This window comes from Lampetra planeri, chromosome 24 (genome assembly GCF_965212315.1).
Source record: "Lampetra planeri chromosome 24, kcLamPlan1.2.h2, whole genome shotgun sequence".
NCBI lineage: Eukaryota > Metazoa > Chordata > Hyperoartia > Petromyzontiformes > Petromyzontidae > Lampetra > Lampetra planeri.
This window is the reverse complement of record NC_136130.1, coordinates 2,489,096-2,516,569: the sequence shown is the minus strand read 5'-3', so window position 1 is coordinate 2,516,569 and position 27,474 is coordinate 2,489,096. Positions and strand designations below refer to the sequence as shown.

At 45.3% G+C, this 27,474-nt stretch overlaps 17 non-coding genes across 17 annotated transcripts; all 17 read right to left on the bottom strand.

Moving 5' to 3' along the window:
- Positions 1-3,947: 3,947 nt before the first annotated feature.
- Positions 3,948-4,019, bottom strand: TRNAP-AGG (transfer RNA proline (anticodon AGG)). Its single transcript has one exon. It is a non-coding gene; the product is annotated as a tRNA-Pro (tRNA).
- A 3,025-nt stretch (positions 4,020-7,044) lies between these two features.
- Positions 7,045-7,116, bottom strand: TRNAP-AGG (transfer RNA proline (anticodon AGG)). The gene has a single exon. It is a non-coding gene; the product is annotated as a tRNA-Pro (tRNA).
- A 7,540-nt stretch (positions 7,117-14,656) lies between these two features.
- TRNAP-UGG (transfer RNA proline (anticodon UGG)) lies at positions 14,657-14,728 on the bottom strand. The gene has a single exon. It is a non-coding gene; the product is annotated as a tRNA-Pro (tRNA).
- Positions 14,729-15,521: 793 nt separating this feature from the next.
- TRNAP-CGG (transfer RNA proline (anticodon CGG)) lies at positions 15,522-15,593 on the bottom strand. The gene has a single exon. It is a non-coding gene; the product is annotated as a tRNA-Pro (tRNA).
- A 793-nt stretch (positions 15,594-16,386) lies between these two features.
- On the bottom strand, positions 16,387-16,458 carry TRNAP-CGG (transfer RNA proline (anticodon CGG)). Its single transcript has one exon. It is a non-coding gene; the product is annotated as a tRNA-Pro (tRNA).
- A 793-nt stretch (positions 16,459-17,251) lies between these two features.
- TRNAP-UGG (transfer RNA proline (anticodon UGG)) lies at positions 17,252-17,323 on the bottom strand. The gene has a single exon. It is a non-coding gene; the product is annotated as a tRNA-Pro (tRNA).
- Positions 17,324-18,116: 793 nt separating this feature from the next.
- TRNAP-UGG (transfer RNA proline (anticodon UGG)) lies at positions 18,117-18,188 on the bottom strand. Its single transcript has one exon. It is a non-coding gene; the product is annotated as a tRNA-Pro (tRNA).
- A 792-nt stretch (positions 18,189-18,980) lies between these two features.
- On the bottom strand, positions 18,981-19,052 carry TRNAP-CGG (transfer RNA proline (anticodon CGG)). Its single transcript has one exon. It is a non-coding gene; the product is annotated as a tRNA-Pro (tRNA).
- Positions 19,053-19,845: 793 nt separating this feature from the next.
- On the bottom strand, positions 19,846-19,917 carry TRNAP-CGG (transfer RNA proline (anticodon CGG)). Its single transcript has one exon. It is a non-coding gene; the product is annotated as a tRNA-Pro (tRNA).
- Positions 19,918-20,710: 793 nt separating this feature from the next.
- On the bottom strand, positions 20,711-20,782 carry TRNAP-UGG (transfer RNA proline (anticodon UGG)). Its single transcript has one exon. It is a non-coding gene; the product is annotated as a tRNA-Pro (tRNA).
- Positions 20,783-21,575: 793 nt separating this feature from the next.
- TRNAP-UGG (transfer RNA proline (anticodon UGG)) lies at positions 21,576-21,647 on the bottom strand. The gene has a single exon. It is a non-coding gene; the product is annotated as a tRNA-Pro (tRNA).
- A 791-nt stretch (positions 21,648-22,438) lies between these two features.
- Positions 22,439-22,510, bottom strand: TRNAP-CGG (transfer RNA proline (anticodon CGG)). The gene has a single exon. It is a non-coding gene; the product is annotated as a tRNA-Pro (tRNA).
- A 793-nt stretch (positions 22,511-23,303) lies between these two features.
- TRNAP-CGG (transfer RNA proline (anticodon CGG)) lies at positions 23,304-23,375 on the bottom strand. Its single transcript has one exon. It is a non-coding gene; the product is annotated as a tRNA-Pro (tRNA).
- A 793-nt stretch (positions 23,376-24,168) lies between these two features.
- TRNAP-CGG (transfer RNA proline (anticodon CGG)) lies at positions 24,169-24,240 on the bottom strand. The gene has a single exon. It is a non-coding gene; the product is annotated as a tRNA-Pro (tRNA).
- A 793-nt stretch (positions 24,241-25,033) lies between these two features.
- Positions 25,034-25,105, bottom strand: TRNAP-CGG (transfer RNA proline (anticodon CGG)). The gene has a single exon. It is a non-coding gene; the product is annotated as a tRNA-Pro (tRNA).
- Positions 25,106-25,898: 793 nt separating this feature from the next.
- TRNAP-CGG (transfer RNA proline (anticodon CGG)) lies at positions 25,899-25,970 on the bottom strand. Its single transcript has one exon. It is a non-coding gene; the product is annotated as a tRNA-Pro (tRNA).
- Positions 25,971-26,794: 824 nt separating this feature from the next.
- TRNAP-AGG (transfer RNA proline (anticodon AGG)) lies at positions 26,795-26,866 on the bottom strand. The gene has a single exon. It is a non-coding gene; the product is annotated as a tRNA-Pro (tRNA).
- Between the last annotated feature and the right edge of the window lie 608 nt (positions 26,867-27,474).

The window sequence follows — 27,474 nt, the reverse complement described above, 5'->3', positions numbered from 1 at the left end:
TCTCTACCAGTGTGTGGCCACGAACCGCTTTCATCGCAGTGGGTGGCGCGCTGCCTGGACGCTAAGTTTAATATCAAGCGTTGGGACCAGATGGCGGCGTGGACGGGGAAACCCGATATCGACGGGCCGCCTCTGGGGTGGTCTCCGCGACTGGTTGTCCACTGCTCCGACGACTCGGGCAACGACGACATGCTGGCTGCTGCTGTCCCGCATAGGATTCCGGGACGGCGGCTGCGCGACCAGCGTGGCGACTACACGGGCCGGCCGCGTGCAAGGGCCGGGTCGTCCGACCACCGGCCGACGTCGGCCGCGTGTTTCAAGTGCGGCAGACGGGGCCACTTCGCCCGTGACTGCCGCTGCCGACCTCTGCTGTCGCCTCTTCCGCCAAGGGGACCTCCAACTCCTCCACCTGCTGCGGAGCTGCAACAACCTCGGGCGAGTCGGCACAAATCGGACACCCGGTAGGTCTTGTCACATCACTCATCCACTCGCACTCATTCTTACACTCCTAAGGATAATTTTACTTCTCCTGCTCCATTGACACGCTCTGCTACACAGTGGAAGAAATTGGCTCGCAGGGTTGTGGCTGCGGCGTCGGGCTCATCGACGGTACGGGGTACCATCGACGGCGTTGACGTCCGTATCTTGGTGGACACTGGCGCATCGGCTACCATCATTTCAGATGTTATTTTTCATTTGTTGTCCATTCCTGCGTCGCAGATACGCAAGGTTAATGATGCGTGTGTTGCCACCAATGGGGGAAGCATGGGTATCTGCGGTCAGGTAGATGTGAGCATCGCTATCGGAAATATTACCGCCGCAGGACCTGTGTTAATTTCTCGCTCGCTAGCTGTTCCATGCTTGTTGGGTACTGATTTCCTGCGCCGGATGCCGCTGAGAATACGGGTCGACCAGGACTGTTTGGAAATGCCGGGGGGTCGTAGGATGGCGTTCCTGCCTTCCCTGCTGGCCAATGCGCCTACAGGTAACGCAGTTACTGCCGTCGTTGCTGCTACGGTGGAGGTTCCGTCGGGAGCGCAAATGCTCATCCCGCTGCGTTACCGAAAACCCCTTCAAATGGGAAGGGATGCGAAGGGCGTGCTATTATCCCCATCGAATTCGGTATCTAAATCTTTTTCTTTGGCGGCGGCACAAACGATCGTGCGCCCAGGTCAGGCACCTTTCATACAGATCTTGAATGGGGGACCTGACCGCGTTGTTGTTCCGGAGGGATCAGTGCTGGCTCACGCCACTACCGATTTCGCCTCTTGTGACAAAACGCCGCGCGCTCGGATGCCCGCGGGTGGGCCTCCGCACGATCGTTCACAAGAACGCTGGATCACAGATTTATGCGGAGATAATTCTTCCTTGTCAAATGAACATAGGAATGCCTTGCGTTCACTATTGCTACGGTACGCTGATGTTTTCAGCAGAAATGATTTGGACCTCGGCCGCACGTCGCTTTTGTCGCACCATATTGACACCGGTGCGGCGCCTCCCGTCTGTATGAACCCTCACCGCATCCCCACTAGCTGACCTGCCGGGTTCTGCCGGGCCGACTACGCCGCTTGACACGCCCGTTGATCCCAGGGGGGACTGTGTTGTGCCTCCTACAGATGAACAGGTTCTGAGGGCTGAGGAAGCCCCCGCTGCCCCCCCTCCAACGGGGCCCGCCCTGGACGTGACCAAGCACCAACAACCTACTTATTCTTCGAGCGTACCACCTCTTCTCCATCCGGAAGCAAAGCGACCATGCGCTGGGAGCGGAGAGGGTCCCGCGTCGCGTACGCGGTCGAAATCTCTTCCGTTTCGTTAACGTTTGATCGTTTCGCTAAATTCCCTGTCGTTACTGCGCTGCAGGGGCGCCCTAATGTATGTCGTGATTTTTCATGGGTGACTGTTTTAAATGTTGTTAGACGCGGGGACGCCGGTTTACCCACGAATTGTTAAACGCACCTTGGTGCCCTAATAAGATGTTTCGGAATTGGTTCATCACCCTTTTCCCAGCCCAGACGGCTAAATTTTTTCACCGGGGGGGGGTGATGTAATAACAGCCATAGAGGGTTCACGTGGGGATTGGCTTGCCGGTCCTGCTTTGTAGCCAATAAGGGTTGAGATAGGGAGCATGGCCCCGGCGTGATCACGGCATGTCATCAGGAGTGATTGGCCTAGCCATTCGGGGCCCCAGCTAATGGGGAGCCGGATGAGAGGCGTGGTCCCGTGATTGACAGGGAACCATCGAGAATGGTCAAGGCTGTCCATGGAGGATTGGCTGGGGGGACCACGTGACGAAGGGATTAAGAGAGAGTGAGAGAGAACGATCGAGAGCAGACTGGGAAATGACAAGAGCAGGGTCACGCGTGTACGGGGGCTCTGGGTGCCACGTGCGCGGTGGGGACTTGGTGTGAAGTCTGTCCTCTCTCCGTTGTATGCCAGCAACGGAGAGTGAGTGAGTAAAGTGTATTGTGGAAGTGGAAATAAAAATGACTGATTCCGAAGCCGTCTCAAGAAGGATTATTACACTTGTATACGAGGATTCATGTAAATAGCATGACTTTGGCATAGTAAACTGACGGAGAATAGGACAATGAGTCAAGAATTTGCCCAGATTTAGTCAGGCTAAAAACCATTTCAATGATGCGATTTCGTGAATTGCTTATTTTACACCAATTTTGATTTTAATCATGATTTCCTCATTGGTGCCAAGTTATTATCATGATATAAAGGCAATTGCTAATTCATGGATGAACGAAGGAGTCCCTTCGCTATGTCATTTATAGCATTGATTGACCATACCTCAGCATGCTGTGCAACAAACGTTGTGAAGATAAAAGCCAGGGCCAGTTCAAAAATGACCAATCGCCAAGAAAATGGTGCTTGGGCTCGTCCAGGATTTTAACCCGGGACCTCTCGCACCCAAAGCGAGAATCGTACCCCTAGACCAGGGGTCGGCAACCAAAATAACAAGAAGAGCCATTTCTTTCCAATTCGGTACAAAATTCAGTATTTCAAGAGCCGCAATGCATCTATGTACATACGTACATATCGTCAAGAAGCAGCCCGTAAAGAGCCGCGTGCGGCTCCGGAGCCGGAGGTTGCCGACCCCTGCCCTAGACCAACGAGCCACTCATCTTCAAGTAGTGAATAATGTATGAAAATGAGGTTCAATCAACAATTCGATTATCTCATGAGATGTAACTTTGCTGAGAGATAATGAGCATTTTTGGCACAAATATGTTTTGAAAGTGTTCTTAATACTAAGATGTTGGTTTGAAAATGCATGGGTATAGACTTATACGAACAGCAATATGACTTTGCTATAACAAAGACAATGATATGGGAACCAATACGTAAGGACATTTCTAACTTTACTCACCACACACTCTAACACTCAATTGAGATGAATACAACTCAGGTCGCAGGAGTCCTCGTGTATTGTCCTTATAATTGTCTACTCATCCCAGAAAAATAAAACTTCCGGGCTTGGAATTCGGAACTTCTTGCATCCAAAGCGAGAAAACACACCCATAGACCAACAAGCAACCTTTGCGTCCACATGACGCATAAATACGAATACTTGTATACGAGGCTTCATTAAAAAGCATGACTTTTGAATAGTAAACTGGCAGAGAATAGGACAATGAGTCAAGAATTTGCCCAGATTGAGTCAGGCACAAACCCTTTCAATGACGCGATTTCTTGAATTGCTTATTTTACACTAATTTAGATTTTAATCATGATATCATCATTGGTGTCAAGTTATTATCATGATATAAAGGCAATTGCTAATTTATTCATGAACGAAGGAGTACCGACGACATGTCATTGATAGTATTGATTGACCATACCTCAACATGCTGTGCAGCAAAAGTTGTGAAGATAAAAGCCAGGGCCAGTTCAAAATTTACTTGGGTTTTTGTCGACCAATCCCCAAGAAAATGGTGCTTGGGCTCGTCCGGGATTTGAACCCGGGAACTCTCGCACCCTAAGCGAGAATCATACCCCTAAACCAACGAGCCACTCATCTTCAAACAGTGAATAATGTATGAAAATGAGGTTCAATCAACAATTCGATTATCTCATGAGATGTAACTTTGCTGAGAGATAATGAGCATTTTTGGCACAAATATGTTTTGAAAGTGTTCTTAATACTAAGATGTTGGTTTGAAAATGCATGGGTATAGACTTGTACGAACAGCAATATGACTTTGCTATAACAAAGACAATGATATGGGAACCAATACGTAAGGACATTTCTAACTTTACTCACCACACACTCTAACACTCTATTGAGATGAATACAACTCAGGTCGCAGGAGTCCTCGTGTATTGTCCTTATAATTGTCTACTCATCCCAGAAAAATAAAACTTCCGGGCTTGGAATTCGGAACTTCTTGCATCCAAAGCGAGAAAACACACCCATAGACCAACAAGCAACCTTTGCGTTCACATGACGCATAAATACGAATACTTGTATACGAGGCTTCATTAAAAAGCATGACTTTTGAATAGTAAACTGGCAGAGAATAGGACAATGAGTCAAGAATTTGCCCAGATTGAGTCAGGCACAAACCCTTTCAATGACGCGATTTCTTGAATTGCTTATTTTACACTAATTTAGATTTTAATCATGATATCATCATTGGTGTCAAGTTATTATCATGATATAAAGGCAATTGCTAATTTATTCATGAACGAAGGAGTACCGACGCCATGTCATTGATAGTATTGATTGACCATACCTCAACATGCTGTGCAGCAAAAGTTGTGAAGATAAAAGCCAGGGCCAGTTCAAAATTGACTTGGGTTTTTGTCGACCAATCCCCAAGAAAATGGTGCTTGGGCTCGTCCGGGATTTGAACCCGGGAACTCTCGCACCCTAAGCGAGAATCATACCCCTAGACCAGGGGTCGGCAACCTGCGGCTCCGGAGCCGCATGCGGCTCTTTTGAACCTTGACCGCGGCTCCGGGGCGGATGCTAGCGAGGGGAGGAGGCGCACTGTGACACCTGCTCTGGCGTTGCCGCTGCTGACAGGTCGCCGCTCCGCTCCACACTGCCCGCCCGGTGACAGGCAATAACGTTGCCGTTGCTTTGTCACATGTTTGGAAGAAGTAAAAACCTTCCTGGGCAGCAAAGAGCTCACCTTTGCTGAGCTGGAACAGCCAGAGTGGCTGGAAAAATTACATTTTATGGTAGACATGACAGCACATCTAAACACGCTAAATACAACCCTTCAGGGGAAAGGAGGCACAGCCCTGCACATGCTGGAGGAGGTTTTGGCATTCGAGAGCAAGTTGACAGTGTTTGTCAAAGATTTACAGAGAGGTACACTGTCTCACTTTCCCTCTTTGAGAGAGTTCAAACAAAGTCATGATACGATAAATTTGGAATATTTCAAGTCTGCAATCACCACAATGCAAAGTTCGTTTGGGAAACGATTCTGTGAGTTCAGAATGGAAAAAACGACATTATCCTTCCCTGTCACTCCCCTGGCGATCGATCCATCCCTATTGAATATGACTGCATTTGCAGGTGTAAGTCAACCTGATCTTGAGATGGAACTGGCCGATATAGCCGACAAAGATATATGGGTGTCCAAGTTCAAATGCTTGACCGCTACTCTTGAGGATGTTGCCCGTCAGAAGGCCATTCTGGCTCAGAATCATAAATGGAGTGATATTGAAAACCTTCCCAAACAGGACAAACTTGTATTCGAAACATGGAATGCCATCCCCAACACTTATATAAACATGAAAAAGTATGCATTTGGAGTCCTGTCGATCTTCGGCTCCACATATGTATGTGAGCAGGTCTTCTCCAACATGAACTATATTAAAAACAAACATCGATCACGCCTCACAGATGACAGCTTGCAAGCCTGTGTGAAAATGAAGGTGACGTCTTACAGCCCTGATGTGCAGACACTGTGCACTGAGGTTCAGGAGCAAAAATCCCATTAACCAGGTAATTTAGCTATTAATTTGCAAAAATATATTTTACATTGTTAAGTGAAAAAGTCCTTTTTTTATTCAGATTGACAGCTGACTGCACGATCCTATATATATATAGCAATAAGGTAAGAAACAATATATGCAGTGTTATATTTGTTTTAAATGTTGCAATGGTTTTGCGGCTCCCAGTTTATTTTTTCCTTCGGAAACGGGTCCAAGTGGCTCTTTATGTCTTAAAGGTTGCAGACCCCTGCCCTAGACCAACGAGCCACTCATCTTCAAACAGTGAATAATGTATGAAAATGAGGTTCAATCAACACTTCGATTATCTCATGAGATGAAACTTTGCTGAGAGATAATGAGCATTTTTGGCACAAATAAGTTTTGACAATGTTCTTAATACAAGGTGTTGGTTAAAAATGCATGGCTATTGACTTGTACGAGCAGCAATATGACTTTTTTATAACAAAAACAATGATTTGGGAACCAATATTTAAGGACATTTCTAACTTTACTCACCACACACTCTAACACTCTATTGAGATGAATACAACTCAGGTCGCAGGAGTCCTCGTGTATTGTCCTTATAATTGTCTATCACATCCCAGAAAAGTAAAACTACCGGGCTTGGAATCGGGAACTTCTTGCATCCAAAGCGAAAACCATACCCCTAGACCAACAAGCGACCTTTCTGTCGACATAGCGCGTAAATACGAGTACTTGTATACGAGGATTCATGTAAAAAGCATGACTTTTGCATTGTAAACTGATGGAGAATAGGACAATGAGTCAAGAATTTGCCCGGATTTAGTCAGGCTAAAAACCATTTCAATGATGCGAATTCGTGAATTGCTTATTTTACACAAATTTTTATTTTAATCATGATTTCCTCATTGGTGTCAAGTTATTATCCTGATATAAAGGCAATTTCTATTTCATGGATGAACGAAGGAGTCCCGTCGCGATGTCATTTATAGCATTGATTGACCATACCTCAGCATGCTGTGCAGCAAAATTTGTGAAGATAAAAGCCAGGGATAGTTCAAAATTGACTTGGGTTTTTGTCGACCAATCCCCAAGAAAATGGTGCTTGGGCTCGTCCGGGATTTGAACCCGGGACCTCTCGCACCCTAAGCGAGAATCATACCCCTAGACCAACGAGCCACTCATCTTCAACCAGTGAATAATGTTTGAAAATGAGGTTCAATCAACACTTCGATTATCTCATGAGATGTAACTTTGCTGAGAGATAATGAGCATTTTTGGCACAAATAAGTTTTGACAATGTTCTTAATACAAGATGTTGGTTGAAAATGCATGGCTATAGACTTGTACGAACAGCAATATGACTTTTCTATAACAAAAACAATGATTTGGGAACCAATATTTAAGGACATTTCTAACTTTACTCACCACACACTCTAATACTCTATTGAGATGAATACAACTCAGGTCGCAGGAGTCCTCGTGTATTGTCCTCATAATTGTCTATCACATCCCAGAAAAGTAAAACTACCGGGCTTGGAATCGGGAACTTCTTGCATCCAAAGCGAAAACCATACCCCTTGACCAACAAGCGACCTTTCTATCGACATAGCACGTAAATACGAGTACTTGTGTAATGCGGGCGTAAGCGACCTTCCGGATGTGACGTCACGGGGGGTGGAGTCATGTGACGTGGGTGGAAGGTTCGGGTCCTTAAGCGGGTAAACCGGAAGGGGAAGTCAGTCAGGGTGTGAGCGGAAAAGAGTGAGGCCACGCGGGCGAGGGAGAAGAGGGGGGGCACCGACGGCCATCGGGAGCCAACCCCGAAGACAGGAGGAAGCTGCGGAGTGGTGTGCAGCTGCAGAGGAGACAGCCAGAAGGGCTGCGTGTTAGAGGCAGCGGTGTGGCTGCCAGGTGGAGCTGCGGAGAGAGAGAGAGAGAGACAGCACGAGGCTGTCAGAGCTGCGGAGAGAGAGAGGGAGACAGCACGAGGCTGTCAGAGCTGCGGAGAGAGAGAGGAGTTGCAGCGAGTACAGCCAAGGGGGGCTGTGTGAGAGAAACAGCAGCGGGGCTGCTGTTGTGGATCGGGCCGACATCGGAGTCAGCACCGTGGAGAAGCTACAGAGTAGAGACAGCCGTGTGGGAGTACAGCACGAACCGAATAAAGGACACTGAGCCAGACATCGTGGTCCAGTCAATTATTACACTGGTGTCAGAAGTGCAACGGCATGTCGAAACAAGTGAGGAAGAAAGTTAATCCGGCGCCTGCATCGGCTTCTTCGTCCGACGACGACGAACTCCCTCCAACCACGGATTCTGTTGGGGTGGTGGAGGAGAGCCCGGCTGAGGCGAGCACGGGAACGGGAGTGGAGGATGTTGGCGCGGTGGCGGGTCCGTCGACATCATCAGACGCGGATCAACGATGGCAAGCGATGGCGGTACAACTGGAGGCACTTAAGGACGTCCTGACGCATTTATGCCATCTCGTCGCGCCAGGGACGATGGAGGACTCAGTTGGTGCTCCGCGGGCCGCCACGTTGCCTGTCCTGCCGCCGCCATTGCCCACGCGGCAAGAGGCCGCCATCTTGCGCGCTCCGCGGCGCCAAACCGCCATCTTGGCCACGCCGCGGGCCGACACCATTTTGAATTTGCCACCACAACCACCACCATTGGAAGACGGCGGGAAGAGGAGTCGGAGTCGCCACCTTACCACGGTTAAAGAATTTTCCGTCGGTGGGTACTGGAGCGCGTTCGCCTGCCGTTTCTTGGCGGCGGTACGCACAGCAAGATGGACCGATGCGGAGGCTTTGGAGGTGTTGCCGACTCTCCTGGACGACGAATCTGTCCGATTTTTCCGTTCCATAACGACCGATAAGAAGGCAACTTTACGTGGTGTTTTTCAAGAAATGGCCGACGCTTATGAGCCACCAGATGATGCGCATCGGCGATTCGCTCAACGACAACGAGCACCAGAGGAGTCGCCCGTGGCGTTCAGGGGTGCGGTGCTGGAGCTGGCCATGGCAGCTTATCCTGAGACGCCACAGGACCTGCTCGAGCCTCTCATATTAGGGAAAATGTTGGAGCTGTCTCGGGATCTAGGGATCCCCATGCCTGTGTGTGGGCATGAGAAGCTAACTTCCCGGACGGCTGCTAAGTGTCTCGATGCGCAATTCAACCTCCGTCGCTGGAAACAAGTGACGGCGTGGACGGGGGGGCCCGTCAAAGAAGGGGATGCGCTGGGGTGGAACCCTGCGCAGGCTGTCTATGTTCCGGATGACCGGGGCCCTCAACAGCTGACGGCCGCCTCCGCTCCATGGACGGGACGCGGCGGGCCGAGGCCGCGCGCGGTGCTACCGGAACGGGGCCGTCAGGAGGCAAGGCCTGCGCTTCGGCGCAACGAGGCCGAATGTTTCCGCTGCGGGCGTAGGGGCCACTACGCCAGAGACTGCTGGGCCCGCTTCCCGGCTCCGCCGCAGCAGGAGGCCTTGGTACCGGACAAGTCGACTAAAGATCCTCCGAAACAGGCATGTCGGCACGCACCAGACACTCGGCAAGGCTTTACACCTCACCCATCGCCTTCGTTGCGCCATCCTAATGTTGTGGTTAAAGAAAGCCCTTCGACGGGGCCTTGTCGCTCGGTCACGCAGTGGCGCAAGTTGGCACGGAGAGTCGTCACGGCCGCTACGGGTTCGTCCACTGTACCGGGGTCTATACAAGGGGTGGACGTACGCATTTTGGTCGACTCCGGCGCGTCTGCGACTATTATTTCGGATGTCATTTTCCATCTGTTGGGCATCCCGCCGGGGGCTGTGCGTCCGGTTTATGGGTCGTGCGTCGCTGCGAACGGGGGTAGCATGGGTATCGTGGGCCAGGTGGATGCTAAGATATCTATTGGGGATGTGTCGGCCTCGGGCATTGTGTTAATATCGAGATCTTTGGCGGTTCCTTGTTTGTTAGGCACCAATTTTTTGGCTAAGATGCCCATTTTGATCAAAATCAATGAGAATTGTATTGAACTGCCGGGGGGCCGTCAAATCTCGTTTCTGCCGTCGCCCTGGGGGCGACCTGCTTCGGCCGTACAAGTGCAGGCGCTGTCCGTCGCATCTGTGGACATCCCACCTGGTACACAGATGCTTATACCCTTGCGGTATCGGAAGCCCCTGCCTGATCGGCTAGGAGCAGTAGGGGTCTTGTTGTCACCGTCCGCCACGATAACAACCGGGTTGGCGTTAGTGGGGGCACAGACCATCGTCCGGCCGGATCAATTACCGTTTTTACAGGTGCTTAATGCGGGGGGGGGAAAACGTCCGTGTTCCGGCCGGTACGGTTGTGGCACATGCCACTACGGCGTTTGCGACGCATGATTGTCCGCATAGCCGGGGAGTGGTTGCTGGGGTTTCCGAGCCGAGGGGTTCGGATAATCGTTGGGTTGCTGACTTATGTGACGGAAATTCTTCCCTGTCCATGGAGCAACGTGGTGCGGTGCGTAAATTGTTGTTGACATATTCCGATGTGTTCAGCTCCGATGATTTGGATTTGGGCCGCACATCGTTGCTTTACCATCACATTGAGATGGGCGATGCTGCCCCTATTCGATTAAATTCGCATCGGATGAGTCCTGCGGAGCGAGAACACGTACGGGGGGCAGTGGAAGACATGTTGGCTGCGGACATTATATCGCCATCTAACAGCCCATGGGGCGCTCCGGTCGTCTTGGTTAAGAAAAAGGATGGCAAATTGCGATTTTGTGTTGATTTCCGGAAATTGAATAAGATATCGGTGGCAGATGCGTACCCCCTGCCGCGTATGGATGACTCCCTCGACGCATTGTCGGGGGCTAAGTTCTTTTCCACACTGGACCTCTCTTCGGGATTTTGGCAGCTTCCCCTTGACGAGTCCTCCCGGGAGAAAACCGCATTCCGTACGCCGCAGGGGTTATTTCAATTCAACTGTCTCCCGATGGGATTGAATGCGGCCCCTGCTACATTTCAAAGATTGATGGAGCTCGTTTTGTCGGGGTTGCAGTGGGAGACGTGTCTTATATATTTGGATGATATTATTGTCTTCAGCCGCACATTTGATGAACATTTGACGCGGCTGGAGACAGTGTTCACGAGGATGCGTTCTGCCAAATTGAAATTCAAACCAAAGAAATGTCACCTACTGCAACGGTCTGTCCGCTATTTGGGGCACATTGTGAGTGCTGAGGGGGTGTCCACGGATCCAGAAAAGACGGCGTGCGTCCGGGATTGGCCGACTCCGGCCACCGTGGGGGATGTTCGGCGGTTTTTGGGATTTGCCTCGTATTACCGAAGATTTGTGCCGGGTTTTGCTACGATTGCGAGGCCCTTGCATCTCCTTACGGGTAAAGGACGGAAGTTTGTTTGGGGACAGCCGGAGGAGGCGGCCTTTCGGAGTCTGCGTGATCTATTGGCCACGGCCCCAACATTGGATTATCCCGATTTCGATCACCCATTCATTCTTGATACGGACGCGAGTGACACGGGTATTGGGGCGGTATTATCACAGTCTAAAGGGGGTGTAGAGCGTGTCGTGGCGTATGGTAGCCGAGTCTTGTCTCCTGCGGAAACCCGCTACTGTGTCACTCGCAGAGAACTATTGGCGGTTGTTTTCGACCATACCTCTACGGTCGTTCTTTTATTGTGCGTACGGATCATGCGGCCTTGCAATATGCCCTTAAAATTGACCAGCCATCCGGCCAGTTGGCACGTTGGTTGGACACGCTACAGGAATTTTCCTTCCAAATTCAACATCGGAAGGGAGTGCGCCATGCGAACGCTGACGCACTTTCCAGATTACCGCGGCGCGCCCCTTGTAAATGTGAGTCGGGGACGCATAGGTGTTCGCCGATTCCAAACCCCCCTCAGCCGCTTACGTTGGCCGTCTAGAAGTCGGACACTCCGATGGAACCGGGACCGGCTGACGGGGTTTTGAATCTGCCGCGGTCTGTCTGGATCCGGGAACAGATGATGGATGAGTCGTTGGTGTCCTTGCGGAAGCGGTCTGCTAGGGACAATGGGAGTCCGAGTACGGCTATGGGGCCACAAACCGCTCTCCGAGATGGTCTGCTTATGTGGCGGGAGGGGTTCCAGGAACGTTGGCGCCTGGTGGTACCAACGTCCTTGCGATTCGAGTTGATTAGAACCCTCCATTGTGACACTCTCTTACATTTAGGGGTGCAGAAGACCTTGTTGACGTTGCAACGTCATTATTTTTGGCACGGCATGGCGACAGATGTCGTAGGGCACGTGCGCGCATGCCCTGCGTGTGCACGACGTAAGCCGCCGAAACATCCTTACGTGCCGCCTCTCCAGTCGATTCAGGTGTCTCGAGTCAATGAATTGGTGGCACTGGACATATTGGGACCTTTTCCACCATCGGCGAGGGGTAATAAATATTTGCTGGTAGGGGTTGAGTACCTCTCCCATTGGCCGATGGCCTGGCCGTTGCCCGATCAGTCGGCCGCGGCCATTACCGACGCCTTTTTGTTTGGGTATATTATGGATAAGGGGGCGCCTGAGAGACTCCTCACGGACCAGGGCAGGAATTTCTCTTCTAAATTATTGGCGGAAGTGTGCGCGGGCCTTGGGACTAAGAAAGTACGGACATCCCCATACCATCCGCAGACGGATGGTATGGTTGAACGGCTGAACAGGACATTGTCTGCCATGCTTTGCCATACCGTGAGCGAACAACAATCAGATTGGGATCTGCACATCCCCGGAGTGCTTTCGGCGTACAGGATGACGCCTCATGCGGCTACAGGGTATTCGCCGTTTTACCTTATGTATGGTCGGGAAAACGTGCCGCCGGTGGATGTGCAATTGGGAACTGGGGTGAAGGGACCTCGTAAACCACTTCCTGAATACATTCAGGACACGGTTCGCCGAGTCACGGAGGCGCGGGAGAATGCCCGCGTGGCTACGGCCAAAGCCCAGGCCCGGAACGAGCGATATGCGCGACGGTCCGAAGGGGAGTGCCCCTGGAAGGTTGGTGACCTAGCCTGGCTTCATTGTCCACAGGTACGTCCGGGAACCTCTCCGAAATTGCACAAACCCTGGCATGGTCCCGTACGCCTCATTGCGGTTCCCAACCCACAGTCAGCAAGCGTCCAAATTGGGTCTCGTCGCTGGGTTGTGCATACGTCGCGCTTGAAACCATATGTTGCTCCCTTACATGATGCGTCATCCCCCAATGTTGCCTTGCCGGGGTCTGTTGCTGCTGACTCTCCCCTGCCTGCGTCCATTGATCTTGCTAGAGCGCCTGTCGTACCTGTTCCAGACAGGCCGGCCGTGACATTGCGGGGGACGAGGGGCCCTGCTCGGAGGACGCCTGCCAGGTCTGCGGGACCTTCGAGCCCTGCAGCCCTTCCGACCCAGCTGCGGGCACGGTCACAGGACAAGCCCAAGACTAACTTTTTAGGGACACGGGACGTTGGTGGACTTCCAGCTGCGACAGGGGGATTACCCCCTGTCATTCCTCGACTTTCATCGCGTTCCCGTTCTGCGAGTGGGCCGCCGACCGTCCGGGACGGGCCGGCGACCCGCACACGTTCCAAATCGCTTACGTTTCGTTGATTGTTGCTGTGTTGTTATTTTTTTTCTTACAGTTGTATTTATTGCATGCTTTTTGTACGTTCGTTGATGTTAATTGCTTTGTTGTTGTTGTTCTTGCTGTTACATTGTATGCTTAGTGTCCTTTAGGGGGGGAAGCTCGGTTCGCCGCATTACGATTTGCTATTGGTCAGCCGAGGTCGGCTGGGATTTTTCTACGGGGGAGGGTGGTGTAATGCGGGCGTAAGCGACCTTCCGGATGTGACGTCACGGGGGGTGGAGTCATGTGACGTGGGTGGAAGGTTCGGGTCCTTAAGCGGGTAAACCGGAAGGGGAAGTCAGTCGGGGTGTGAGCGAAAAAGAGTGAGGCCACGCGGGCGAGGGAGAAGAGGGGGGGCACCGACGGCCATCGGGAGCCAACCCCGAAGACAGGAGGAAGCTGCGGAGTGGTGTGCAGCTGCAGAGGAGACAGCCAGAAGGGCTGCGTGTTAGAGGCAGCGGTGTGGCTGCCAGGTGGAGCTGCGGAGAGAGAGAGACAGCACGAGGCTGTCAGAGCTGCGGAGAGAGAGAGGGAGACAGCACGAGGCTGTCAGAGCTGCGGAGAGAGAGAGGAGTTGCAGCGAGTACAGCCAAGGGGGGCTGTGTGAGAGAAACAGCAGCGGGGCTGCTGTTGTGGATCGGGCCGACATCGGAGTCAGCACCGTGGAGAAGCTACAGAGTAGAGACAGCCGTGTGGGAGTACAGCACGAACCGAATAAAGGACACTGAGCCAGACATCGTGGTCCAGTCAATTATTACACTTGTATACAAGGATTCATGTAAAAAGCATGACTTTTGCATAGTAAACTGATGGAGAATAGGACAATGAGTCAAGAATTTGCCCAGATTTAGTCAGGCTAAAAACCATTTCAATGATGGGATTTCGTGAATTGCTTATTTTACACCAATTTTGATTTTAATCATGATTTCCTCATTGGTGTCAAGATATTATCATGATTGCTAATTTATGGATGAACGAAGTAGTCCCTACGCTATGTCATTGATAGCATTGATTGTCCATACCTCAGCATGCTGTGCAGCAAAAGTTGTGAAGATAAAAGCCAGGGCCAGTTCAAAATTGACCAATCCCCAAGAAAATGGTGCTTGGGCTCGTCCGGGATTTGAACCCGGGACCTCTCGCACCCAAAGCGAGAATCATACCCCTAGACCAACGAGCCACACGTTTTCAACCAGTGAATAATGTATGAAAATTAGGTTCAATCAACACTTCGATTATCTCATGAGATGTAACTTTGCTGAGAGATAATGAGCATTTTTGGCACAAATAAGTTTTGAAAATGTTCTTAATACAAGATGTTGGTTGAAAATGCATGGCTATAGACTTGTACGAACAGCAATATGACTTTTCTATAACAAAAACAATTATATGGGAACCAATATTTAATGACATTTCTAACTTGACTCACCACACACTCTAACAATCTATTGAGATGAATACAACTCAGGTCGCAGGAGTCTTCGTGTATTGTCCCTATGATGGCCGACTCATCCCAGAAAAATAAAACTACCGGGCAAAGAATCCGGAACTTCTTGCATTCAAAGAGAGAACCATACCCCGAGATCAACAAGCTACTTTTGTGTCCACATAACGCATAAATACGAGTACTTTTATACGAGGCTTCATGTAAAAATCATAACTTTTGAATAGTAAACTGAAAGAGAATAGCACAATGAGTCAAGAATTTGCCCAGATTGAGTCAGGCACAAACCCTTTCAATGATGCGATTTCTTGAATTGCTTCTTTTACACGAATTTTGATTTTAATCATGGTATCATCATTGGTGTCAAGATATTATCATGATTGCTAATTTATGGATGAACGAAGTAGTCCCTACGCTATGTCATTGATAGCATTGATTGCCCATACCTCAGCATGCTGTGCAGCAAAAGTTGTGAAGATTAAAGCCAGGGCCAGTTCAAAATTGACCAATCCCCAAAAAAATGGTGCTTGGGCTCGTCCGGGATTTGAACCCGGGACCTCTCGCACCCGAAGCGAAAATCATACCCCTAGACCAACGAGCCACTCATCTTCACGCAGTGAATAATGTATGAAAATGAGGTTCAATCAACACTTCGATTATCTCATGAGATGTAACTTTGCTGAGAGATAATGAACATTTTTGTCACAAATAAGTTTTGAAAATGTTCTTAATACAAGATGTTGGTTGAAAATGCATGGTTATAGACTTGCACGAAAAGCAATATTACTTTTCTATAACAAAAACAATTATATAGGAACCAATATTGAATGACATTTCAAACTTGACTCACCACACACTCTAACAATCTATTGAGATGAATACAACTCAGGTCGCAGGAGTCTTCGTGTATTGTCCCTATGATGGCCGACTCATCCCAGAAAAATAAAACTACCGGGCAAAGAATCCGGAACTTCTTGCATTCAAAGCGAGAACCATACCCCGAGACCAACAAGCTACCTTTGTGTCCACATAACGCATAAATACGAGTACTTGTATACGAGGCTTCATGTAAAAATCATAACTTTTGAATAGTAAACTGAAAGAGAATAGCACAATGAGTCGAGAATTTGCCCAGATTGAGTCAGGAACAAACACTTTCAATGATGCGATTTCTTGAATTGCTTCTTTTACACGAATTTTGATTTTAATCATGGTATCATCATTGGTGTCAAGATATTATCATGATTGCAAATTTATGGATGAACGAAGTAGTCCCTACGCTATGTCATTGATAGCATTGATTGCCCATACCTCAGCATGCTGTGCAGCAAAAGTTGGGAAGATTAAAGCCAGGGCCAGTTCAAAATTGACCAATCCCCAAGAAAATGGTGCTTGGGCTCGTCCGGGATTTGAACCCGGGACCTCTCGCACCCGAAGCGAAAATCATACCCCTAGACCAACGAGCCACACGTTTTCAACCAGTGAATAATGTATGAAAATGAGGTTCAATCAACACTTCGATTATCTCATGAGATGTAACTTTGCTGAGAGATTATGAACATTTTTGACCCAAATAAGTTTTGAAAATGTTCTTAATACAAGATGTTGGTTGAAAATGCATGGTTATAGACTTGCACGAAAAGCAATATCACTTTTCGATAACAAAAACAATGATATGGGAACCAATATTTAATGACATTTCTAACTTGACTCACCACACACTCTAACAATCTATTGAGATGAATACAACTCAGGTCACAGGAGTCTTCGTGTATTGTCCTTATGATGGCCGACTCATCCCAGAAAAATAAAACTACCGGGCTTGGATTCCGGAATTTCTTGCATTCAAAGCGAGAACCATACCCCGAGATCAACAAGCTACCTTTGTGTCCACATAACGCATAAATACGAGTACTTGTATACGAGGCTTCATGTAAAAATCATAACTTTTGAATAGTAAACTGAAAGAGAATAGCACAATGAGTCAAGAATTTGCCCAGATTGAGTCAGGCACAAACCCTTTCAATAATGCGATTTCTTGAATTGCTTATTTTACACGAATTTTGATTTTAATCATGGTATCATCATTAGTGTCAAGATATTATCATGATTGCTAATTTATGGATGAACGAAGTAGTCCCTACGCTATGTCATTGATAGCATTGATTGCCCATACCTCAGCATGCTGTGCAGCGAAAGTTGTGAAGATAAAAGCCAGGGCCAGTTCAAAATTGACCAATCCCCAAGAAAATGGTGACTGGGCTCGTCCGGGATTTGAACCCGGGACCTCTCACACCCAAAGCGAGAATCATACCCCTAGACCAACGAGCCACTCATGTTTAAGCAGTGAATAATGTATGAAAATGAGGTTCAATCAACACTTCGATTATCTCATGAGATGTAACTTTGCTGAGAGATAATGAACATTTTTGTCACAAATAAGTTTTGAAAATGTTCTTAATACAAGATGTTGGTTGAAAATGCATGGTTATAGACTTGCACGAAAAGCAATATTACTTTTCTATAACAAAAACAATTATATGGGAACCAATATTTAATGACATTTCTAACTTGACTCACCACACACTCTAACAATCTATTGAGATGAATACAACTCAGGTCGCAGGAGTCTTCGTGTATTGTCCCTATGATGGCCGACTCATCCCAGAAAAATAAAACTACCGGGCAAAGAATCCGGAACTTCTTGCATTCAAAGCGAGAACCATACCCCGAGTCCAACAAGCTACCTTTGTGTCCACATAACGCATAAATACGAGTACTTGTATACGAGGCTTCATGTAAAAATCATAACTTTTGAATAGTAAACTGAAAGAGAATAGCACAATGAGTCAAGAATTTGCCCAGATTGAGTCAGGCACAAACCCTTTCAATGATGCGATTTCTTGAATTGCTTCTTTTACACGAATTTTGATTTTAATCATGGTATCATCATTGGTGTCAAGATATTATCATGATTGCTAATTTATGGATGAACGAAGTAGTCCCTACGCTATGTCATTGATAGCATTGATTGCCCATACCTCAGCATGCTGTGCAGCAAAAGTTGTGAAGATAAAAGCCAGGGCCAGTTCAAAATTGACCAATCCCCAAGAAAATGGTGCTTGGGCTCGTCCGGGATTTGAACCCGGGACCTCTCGCACCCAAAGCGAGAATCATACCCCTAGACCAACGAGCCACACGTTTTCAACCAGTGAATAATGTATGAAAATTAGGTTCAATCAACACTTCGATTATCTCATGAGATGTAACTTTGCTGAGAGATAATGAGCATTTTTGGCACAAATAAGTTTTGAAAATGTTCTTAATACAAGATGTTGGTTGAAAATGCATGGCTATAGACTTGTACGAACAGCAATATGACTTTTCTATAACAAAAACAATTATATGGGAACCAATATTTAATGACATTTCTAACTTGACTCACCACACACTCTAACAATCTATTGAGATGAATACAACTCAGGTCGCAGGAGTCTTCGTGTATTGTCCCTATGATGGCCGACTCATCCCAGAAAAATAAAACTACCGGGCAAAGAATCCGGAACTTCTTGCATTCAAAGAGAGAACCAACCCCGAGACCAACAAGCTACTTTTGTGTCCACATAACGCATAAATACGAGTACTTTTATACGAGGCTTCATGTAAAAATCATAACTTTTGAATAGTAAACTGAAAGAGAATAGCACAATGAGTCAAGAATTTGCCCAGATTGAGTCAGGCACAAACCCTTTCAATGATGCGATTTCTTGAATTGCTTCTTTTACACGAATTTTGATTTTAATCATGGTATCATCATTGGTGTCAAGATATTATCATGATTGCTAATTTATGGATGAACGAAGTAGTCCCTACGCTATGTCATTGATAGCATTGATTGCCCATACCTCAGCATGCTGTGCAGCAAAAGTTGTGAAGATTAAAGCCAGGGCCAGTTCAAAATTGACCAATCCCCAAAAAAATGGTGCTTGGGCTCGTCCGGGATTTGAACCCGGGACCTCTCGCACCCGAAGCGAAAATCATACCCCTAGACCAACGAGCCACTCATCTTCACGCAGTGAATAATGTATGAAAATGAGGTTCAATCAACACTTCGATTATCTCATGAGATGTAACTTTGCTGAGAGATAATGAACATTTTTGTCACAAATAAGTTTTGAAAATGTTCTTAATACAAGATGTTGGTTGAAAATGCATGGTTATAGACTTGCACGAAAAGCAATATTACTTTTCTATAACAAAAACAATTATATAGGAACCAATATTGAATGACATTTCAAACTTGACTCACCACACACTCTAACAATCTATTGAGATGAATACAACTCAGGTCGCAGGAGTCTTCGTGTATTGTCCCTATGATGGCCGACTCATCCCAGAAAAATAAAACTACCGGGCAAAGAATCCGGAACTTCTTGCATTCAAAGCGAGAACCATACCCCGAGACCAACAAGCTACCTTTGTGTCCACATAACGCATAAATACGAGTACTTGTATACGAGGCTTCATGTAAAAATCATAACTTTTGAATAGTAAACTGAAAGAGAATAGCACAATGAGTCGAGAATTTGCCCAGATTGAGTCAGGAACAAACACTTTCAATGATGCGATTTCTTGAATTGCTTCTTTTACACGAATTTTGATTTTAATCATGGTATCATCATTGGTGTCAAGATATTATCATGATTGCAAATTTATGGATGAACGAAGTAGTCCCTACGCTATGTCATTGATAGCATTGATTGCCCATACCTCAGCATGCTGTGCAGAAAAAGTTGGGAAGATTAAAGCCAGGGCCAGTTCAAAATTGACCAATCCCCAAGAAAATGGTGCTTCGGCTCGTCCGGGATTTGAACCCGGGACCTCTCGCACCCGAAGCGAAAATCATACCCCTAGACCAACGAGCCACACGTTTTCAACCAGTGAATAATGTATGAAAATGAGGTTCAATCAACACTTCGATTATCTCATGAGATGTAACTTTGCTGAGAGATTATGAACATTTTTGACCCAAATAAGTTTTGAAAATGTTCTTAATACAAGATGTTGGTTGAAAATGCATGGTTATAGACTTGCACGAAAAGCAATATCACTTTTCGATAACAAAAACAATGATATGGGAACCAATATTTAATGACATTTCTAACTTGACTCACCACACACTCTAACAATCTATTGAGATGAATACAACTCAGGTCACAGGAGTCTTCGTGTATTGTCCTTATGATGGCCGACTCATCCCAGAAAAATAAAACTACCGGGCTTGGATTCCGGAATTTCTTGCATTCAAAGCGAGAACCATACCCCGAGATCAACAAGCTACCTTTGTGTCCACATAACGCATAAATACGAGTACTTGTATACGAGGCTTCATGTAAAAATCATAACTTTTGAATAGTAAACTGAAAGAGAATAGCACAATGAGTCAAGAATTTGCCCAGATTGAGTCAGGCACAAACCCTTTCAATGATGCGATTTCTTGAATTGCTTATTTTACACGAATTTTGATTTTAATCATGGTATCATCATTAGTGTCAAGATATTATCATGATTGCTAATTTATGGATGAACGAAGTAGTCCCTACGCTATGTCATTGATAGCATTGATTGCCCATACCTCAGCATGCTGTGCAGCGAAAGTTGTGAAGATAAAAGCCAGGGCCAGTTCAAAATTGACCAATCCCCAAGAAAATGGTGACTGGGCTCGTCCGGGATTTGAACCCGGGACCTCTCACACCCAAAGCGAGAATCATACCCCTAGACCAACGAGCCACTCATGTTTAAGCAGTGAATAATGTATGAAAATGAGGTTCAATCAACACTTCGATTATCTCATGAGATGTAACTTTGCTGAGAGATAATGAACATTTTTGTCACAAATAAGTTTTGAAAATGTTCTTAATACAAGATGTTGGTTGAAAATGCATGGTTATAGACTTGCACGAAAAGCAATATTACTTTTCTATAACAAAAACAATTATATGGGAACCAATATTTAATGACATTTCTAACTTGACTCACCACACACTCTAACAATCTATTGAGATGAATACAACTCAGGTCGCAGGAGTCTTCGTGTATTGTCCCTATGATGGCCGACTCATCCCAGAAAAATAAAACTACCGGGCAAAGAATCCGGAACTTCTTGCATTCAAAGCGAGAACCATACCCCGAGTCCAACAAGCTACCTTTGTGTCCACATAACGCATAAATACGAGTACTTGTATACGAGGCTTCATGTAAAAATCATAACTTTTGAATAGTAAACTGAAAGAGAATAGCACAATGAGTCAAGAATTTGCCCAGATTGAGTCAGGCACAAACCCTTTCAATGATGCGATTTCTTGAATTGCTTCTTTTACACGAATTTTGATTTTAATCATGGTATCATCATTGGTGTCAAGATATTATCATGATTGCTAATTTATGGATGAACGAAGTAGTCCCTACGCTATGTCATTGATAGCATTGATTGCCCATACCTCAGCATGCTGTGCAGCAAAAGTTGTGAAGATAAAAGCCAGGGCCAGTTCAAAATTGACCAATCCCCAAGAAAATGGTGCTTGGGCTCGTCCAGGATTTGAACCCGGGACCTCTCGCACCCAAAGCGAGAATCATACCCCTAGACCAACGAGCCACACGTTTTCAACCAGTGAATAATGTATGAAAATTAGGTTCAATCAACACTTCGATTATCTCATGAGATGTAACTTTGCTGAGAGATAATGAGCATTTTGGCACAAATAAGTTTTGAAAATGTTCTTAATACAAGATGTTGGTTGAAAATGCATGGCTATAGACTTGTACGAACAGCAATATGACTTTTCTATAACAAAAACAATTATATGGGAACCAATATTTAATGACATTTCTAACTTGACTCACCACACACTCTAACAATCTATTGAGATGAATACAACTCAGGTCGCAGGAGTCTTCGTGTATTGTCCCTATGATGGCCGACTCATCCCAGAAAAATAAAACTACCGGGCAAAGAATCCGGAACTTCTTGCATTCAAAGAGAGAACCAACCCCGAGACCAACAAGCTACCTTTGTGTCCACATAACGCATAAATACGAGTACTTTTATACGAGGCTTCATGTAAAAATCATAACTTTTGAATAGTAAACTGAAAGAGAATAGCACAATGAGTCAAGAATTTGCCCAGATTGAGTCAGGCACAAACCCTTTCAATGATGCGATTTCTTGAATTGCTTCTTTTACACGAATTTTGATTTTAATCATGGTATCATCATTGGTGTCAAGATATTATCATGATTGCTAATTTATGGATGAACGAAGTAGTCCCTACGCTATGTCATTGATAGCATTGATTGCCCATACCTCAGCATGCTGTGCAGCAAAAGTTGTGAAGATTAAAGCCAGGGCCAGTTCAAAATTGACCAATCCCCAAAAAAATGGTGCTTGGGCTCGTCCGGGATTTGAACCCGGGACCTCTCGCACCCGAAGCGAAAATCATACCCCTAGACCAACGAGCCACTCATCTTCACGCAGTGAATAATGTATGAAAATGAGGTTCAATCAACACTTCGATTATCTCATGAGATGTAACTTTGCTGAGAGATAATGAACATTTTTGTCACAAATAAGTTTTGAAAATGTTCTTAATACAAGATGTTGGTTGAAAATGCATGGTTATAGACTTGCACGAAAAGCAATATTACTTTTCTATAACAAAAACAATTATATAGGAACCAATATTGAATGACATTTCAAACTTGACTCACCACACACTCTAACAATCTATTGAGATGAATACAACTCAGGTCGCAGGAGTCTTCGTGTATTGTCCCTATGATGGCCGACTCATCCCAGAAAAATAAAACTACCGGGCAAAGAATCCGGAACTTCTTGCATTCAAAGCGAGAACCATACCCCGAGACCAACAAGCTACCTTTGTGTCCACATAACGCATAAATACGAGTACTTGTATACGAGGCTTCATGTAAAAATCATAACTTTTGAATAGTAAACTGAAAGAGAATAGCACAATGAGTCGAAAATTTGCCCAGATTGAGTCAGGAACAAACACTTTCAATGATGCGATTTCTTGAATTGCTTCTTTTACACGAATTTTGATTTTAATCATGGTATCATCATTGGTGTCAAGATATTATCATGATTGCAAATTTATGGATGAACGAAGTAGTCCCTACGCTATGTCATTGATAGCATTGATTGCCCATACCTCAGCATGCTGTGCAGCAAAAGTTGGGAAGATTAAAGCCAGGGCCAGTTCAAAATTGACCAATCCCCAAGAAAATGGTGCTTGGGCTCGTCCGGGATTTGAACCCTGGACCTCTCGCACCCGAAGCGAAAATCATACCCCTAGACCAACGAGCCACACGTTTTCAACCAGTGAATAATGTATGAAAATGAGGTTCAATCAACACTTCGATTATCTCATGAGATGTAACTTTGCTGAGAGATTATGAACATTTTTGACCCAAATAAGTTTTGAAAATGTTCTTAATACAAGATGTTGGTTGAAAATGCATGGTTATAGACGTGCACGAAAAGGAATATCACTTTTCTATAACAAAAACAATGATATGGGAACCAATATTTAATGACATTTCTAACTTGACTCACCACACACTCTAACAATCTATTGAGATGAATACAACTCAGGTCGCAGGAGTCTTCGTGTATTGTCCCTCTGATGGCCGACTCATCCCAGAAAAATAAAACTACCGGGCAAAGAATCTGGAACTTCTTGCATTCAAAGCGAGAACCATACCCCGAGACCAACAAGCTACCTTTGTGTCCACATAACGCATAAATACGAGTACTTGTATACGAGGCTTCATGTAAAAATCATAACTTTTGAATAGTAAACTGAAAGAGAATAGCACAATGAGTCAAGAATTTGCCCAGATTGAGTCAGGCACAAACCCTTTCAATGATGCGATTTCTTGAATTGCTTCTTTTACACGAATTTTGATTTTAATCATGGTATCATCATTGGTGTCAAGATATTATCATGATTGCTAATTTATGGATGAACGAAGTAGTCCCTACGCTATGTCATTGATAGCATTGATTGCCCATACCTCAGCATGCTGTGCAGCAAAAGTTGTGAAGATAAAAGCCAGGGCAAGTTCAAAATTGACCAATCCCCAAGAAAATGGTGCTTGGGCACGTCCGGGATTTTAACCCGGGACCTCTCGCACCCGAAGCGAAAATCATACCCCTAGACCAACGAGCCACACGTTTTCAACCAGTGAATAATGTATGAAAATGAGGTTCAATTAACACTTCGATTATCTCATGAGATGGAACTTTGCTGAGAGATAATGAACATTTTTGACCCAAATAAGTTTTGAAAATGTTCTTAATACAAGATGTTGGTTGATAATGCATGGTTATAGACTTGCACGAAAAGCAATATCACTTTTCTATAACAAAAACAATGATATGGGAACCAATATTTAATGACATTTCTAACTTGACTCACCACACACTCTAACAATCTATTGAGATGAATACAACTCAGGTCGCAGGAGTCTTCGTGTATTGTCCCTATGATGGCCGACTCATCCCAGAAAAATAAAACTACCGGGCAAAGAATCCGGAACTTCTTGCATTCAAAGCGAGAACCATACCCCGAGACCAACAAGCTACCTTTGTGTCCACATAGCGCATAAATACGAGTACTTGTATACGAGGCTTCATGTAAAAATCATAACTTTTGAATAGTAAACTGAAAGAGAATAGCACAATGAGTCAAGAATTTGCCCAGATTGAGTCAGGCACAAACCCTTTCAATGATGCGATTTCTTGAATTGCTTCTTTTACACGAATTTTGATTTTAATCATGGTATCATCATTGGTGTCAAGATATTATCATGATTGCTAATTTATGGATGAACGAAGTAGTCCCTACGCTATGTCATTGATAGCATTGATTGCCCATACCTCAGCATGCTGTGCAGCAAAAGTTGTGAAGATAAAAGCCAGGGCCAGTTCAAAATTGACCAATCCCCAAGAAAATGGTGCTTGGGCACGTCCGGGATTTTAACCCGGGACCTCTCGCACCCGAAGCGAAAATCATACCCCTAGACCAACGAGCCACACGTTTTCAACCAGTGAATAATGTATGAAAATGAGGTTCAATCAACACTTCGATTATCTCATGAGATGGAACTTTGCTGAGAGATAATGAAAATTTTTGACCCAAATAAGTTTTTAAAATGTTCTTAATACAAGATGTTGGTTGATAATGCATGGTTATAGACTTGCACGAAAAGCAATATCACTTTTCTATAACAAAAACAATGATATGGGAACCAATATTTAATGACATTTCTAACTTGACTCACCACACACTCTAACAATATATTGAGATGAATACAACTCAGGTCGCAGGAGTCTTCGTGTATTGTCCTTATGATGGCCGACTCATCCCAGAAAAATAAAACTACCGGGCTTGGATTCCGGAATTTCTTGCATTCAAAGCGAGAACCACACCCCGAGATCAACAAGCTACCTTTGTGTCCACATAACGCATAAATAAGAGTACTTGTATACGAGGCTTTATGTAAAAATCATAACTTTTGAATAGTAAACTGAAAGAGAATAGCACAATGAGTCAAGAATTTGCCCAGATTGAGTCAGGCACAAACCCTTTCAATGATGCGATTTCTTGAATTGCTTCTTTTACACGAATTTTGATTTTAATCATGGTATCATCATTGGTGTCAAGATATTATCATGATTGCTAATTTATGGATGAACGAAGTAGTCCCTACGCTATGTCATTGATAGCATTGATTGCCCATACCTCAGCATGCTGTGCAGCAAAAGTTGTGAAGATAAAAGCCAGGGCCAGTTCAAAATTGACCAATCCCCAAGAAAATGGTGCTTGGGCTCGTCCGGGATTTTAACCCGGGACCTCTCGCACCCGAAGCGAAAATCATACCCCTAGACCAACGAGCCACACGTTTTCAAACAGTGAATAATGTATGAAGATGAGGTTCAATCAACACTTCGATTATCTCATGAGATGAAACTTTGCTGAGAGATAATGAGCATTTTTGGCACAAATAAGTTTTGACAATGTTCTTAATACAAGATGTTGGTTAAAAATGCATGGCTATTGACTTGTACGAACAGCAATATAACTTTTCTATAACAAAAACAATGATTTGGGAACCAATATTTAAGGACATTTCTAACTTTACTCACCACACACTCTAATACTCTATTGAGATGAATACAACTCAGGTCGCAGGAGTCCTCGTGTATTGTCCTCATAATTGTCTATCACATCCCAGAAAAGTAAAACTACCGGGCTTGGAATCGGGAACTTCTTGCATCCAAAGCGAAAACCATACCCCTTGACCAACAAGCGACCTTTCTATCGACATAGCGCGTAAATACGAGTACTTGTATACAAGGATTCATGTAAAAAGCATGACTTTTGCATAGTAAACTGATGGAGAATAGGACAATGAGTCAAGAATTTGCCCAGATTTAGTCAGGCTAAAACCCATTTCAATGATGCGATTTCGTGAATTGCTTATTTTACACCAATTTTGATTTTAATCATGATTTCCTCATTGGTGTCAAGTTATTATCATGATATAAAGGCATTTGCTAATTCATGGATGAACGATGGAGTCCCTTCGCTATGTCATTTATAGCATTGATTGACCATACCTCAGCATGATGTGCAGCAAAAGTTGTGAAGATAAAAAAGCCAGGGCCAGTTCAAAATTGACTTGGGTTTTTGTCGACCAATCCCCAAGAAAATGGTGCTTGGGCTCGTCCGGGATTTGAACCCGGGACCTCTCGCACCCTAAGCGAGAATCATACCCCTAGACCAACGAGCCACTCATCTTCAAACAGTGAATAATGTATGAAAATGAGGTTCAATCAACACTTCGATTATCTCATGAGATGAAACTTTGCTGAGAGATAATGAGCATTTTTGGCACAAATAAGTTTTGACAATGTTCTTAATACAAGATGTTGGTTAAAAATGCATGGCTATTGACTTGTATGAACAGCAATATGACTTTTCTATAACAAAAACAATGATGTGGGAACCAATATTTAAGGGCATTTCTAACTTTACTCACCACACACTCTAATACTCTATTGAGATGAATACAACTCAGGTCGCAGGAGTCCTCGTGTATTGTCCTCATAATTGTCTATCACATCCCAGAAAAGTAAAACTACCGGGCTTGGAATCGGGAACTTCTTGCATCCAAAGCGAAAACCATACCCCTTGACCAACAAGCGACCTTTCTATCGACATAGCGCGTAAATACGAGTACTTGTATACAAGGATTCATGTAAAAAGCATGACTTTTGCATAGTAAACTGATGGAGAATAGGACAATGAGTCAAGAATTTGCCCAGATTTAGTCAGGCTAAAAACCATTTCAATGATGCGATTTCGTGAATTGCTTATTTTACACCAATTTTGATTTTA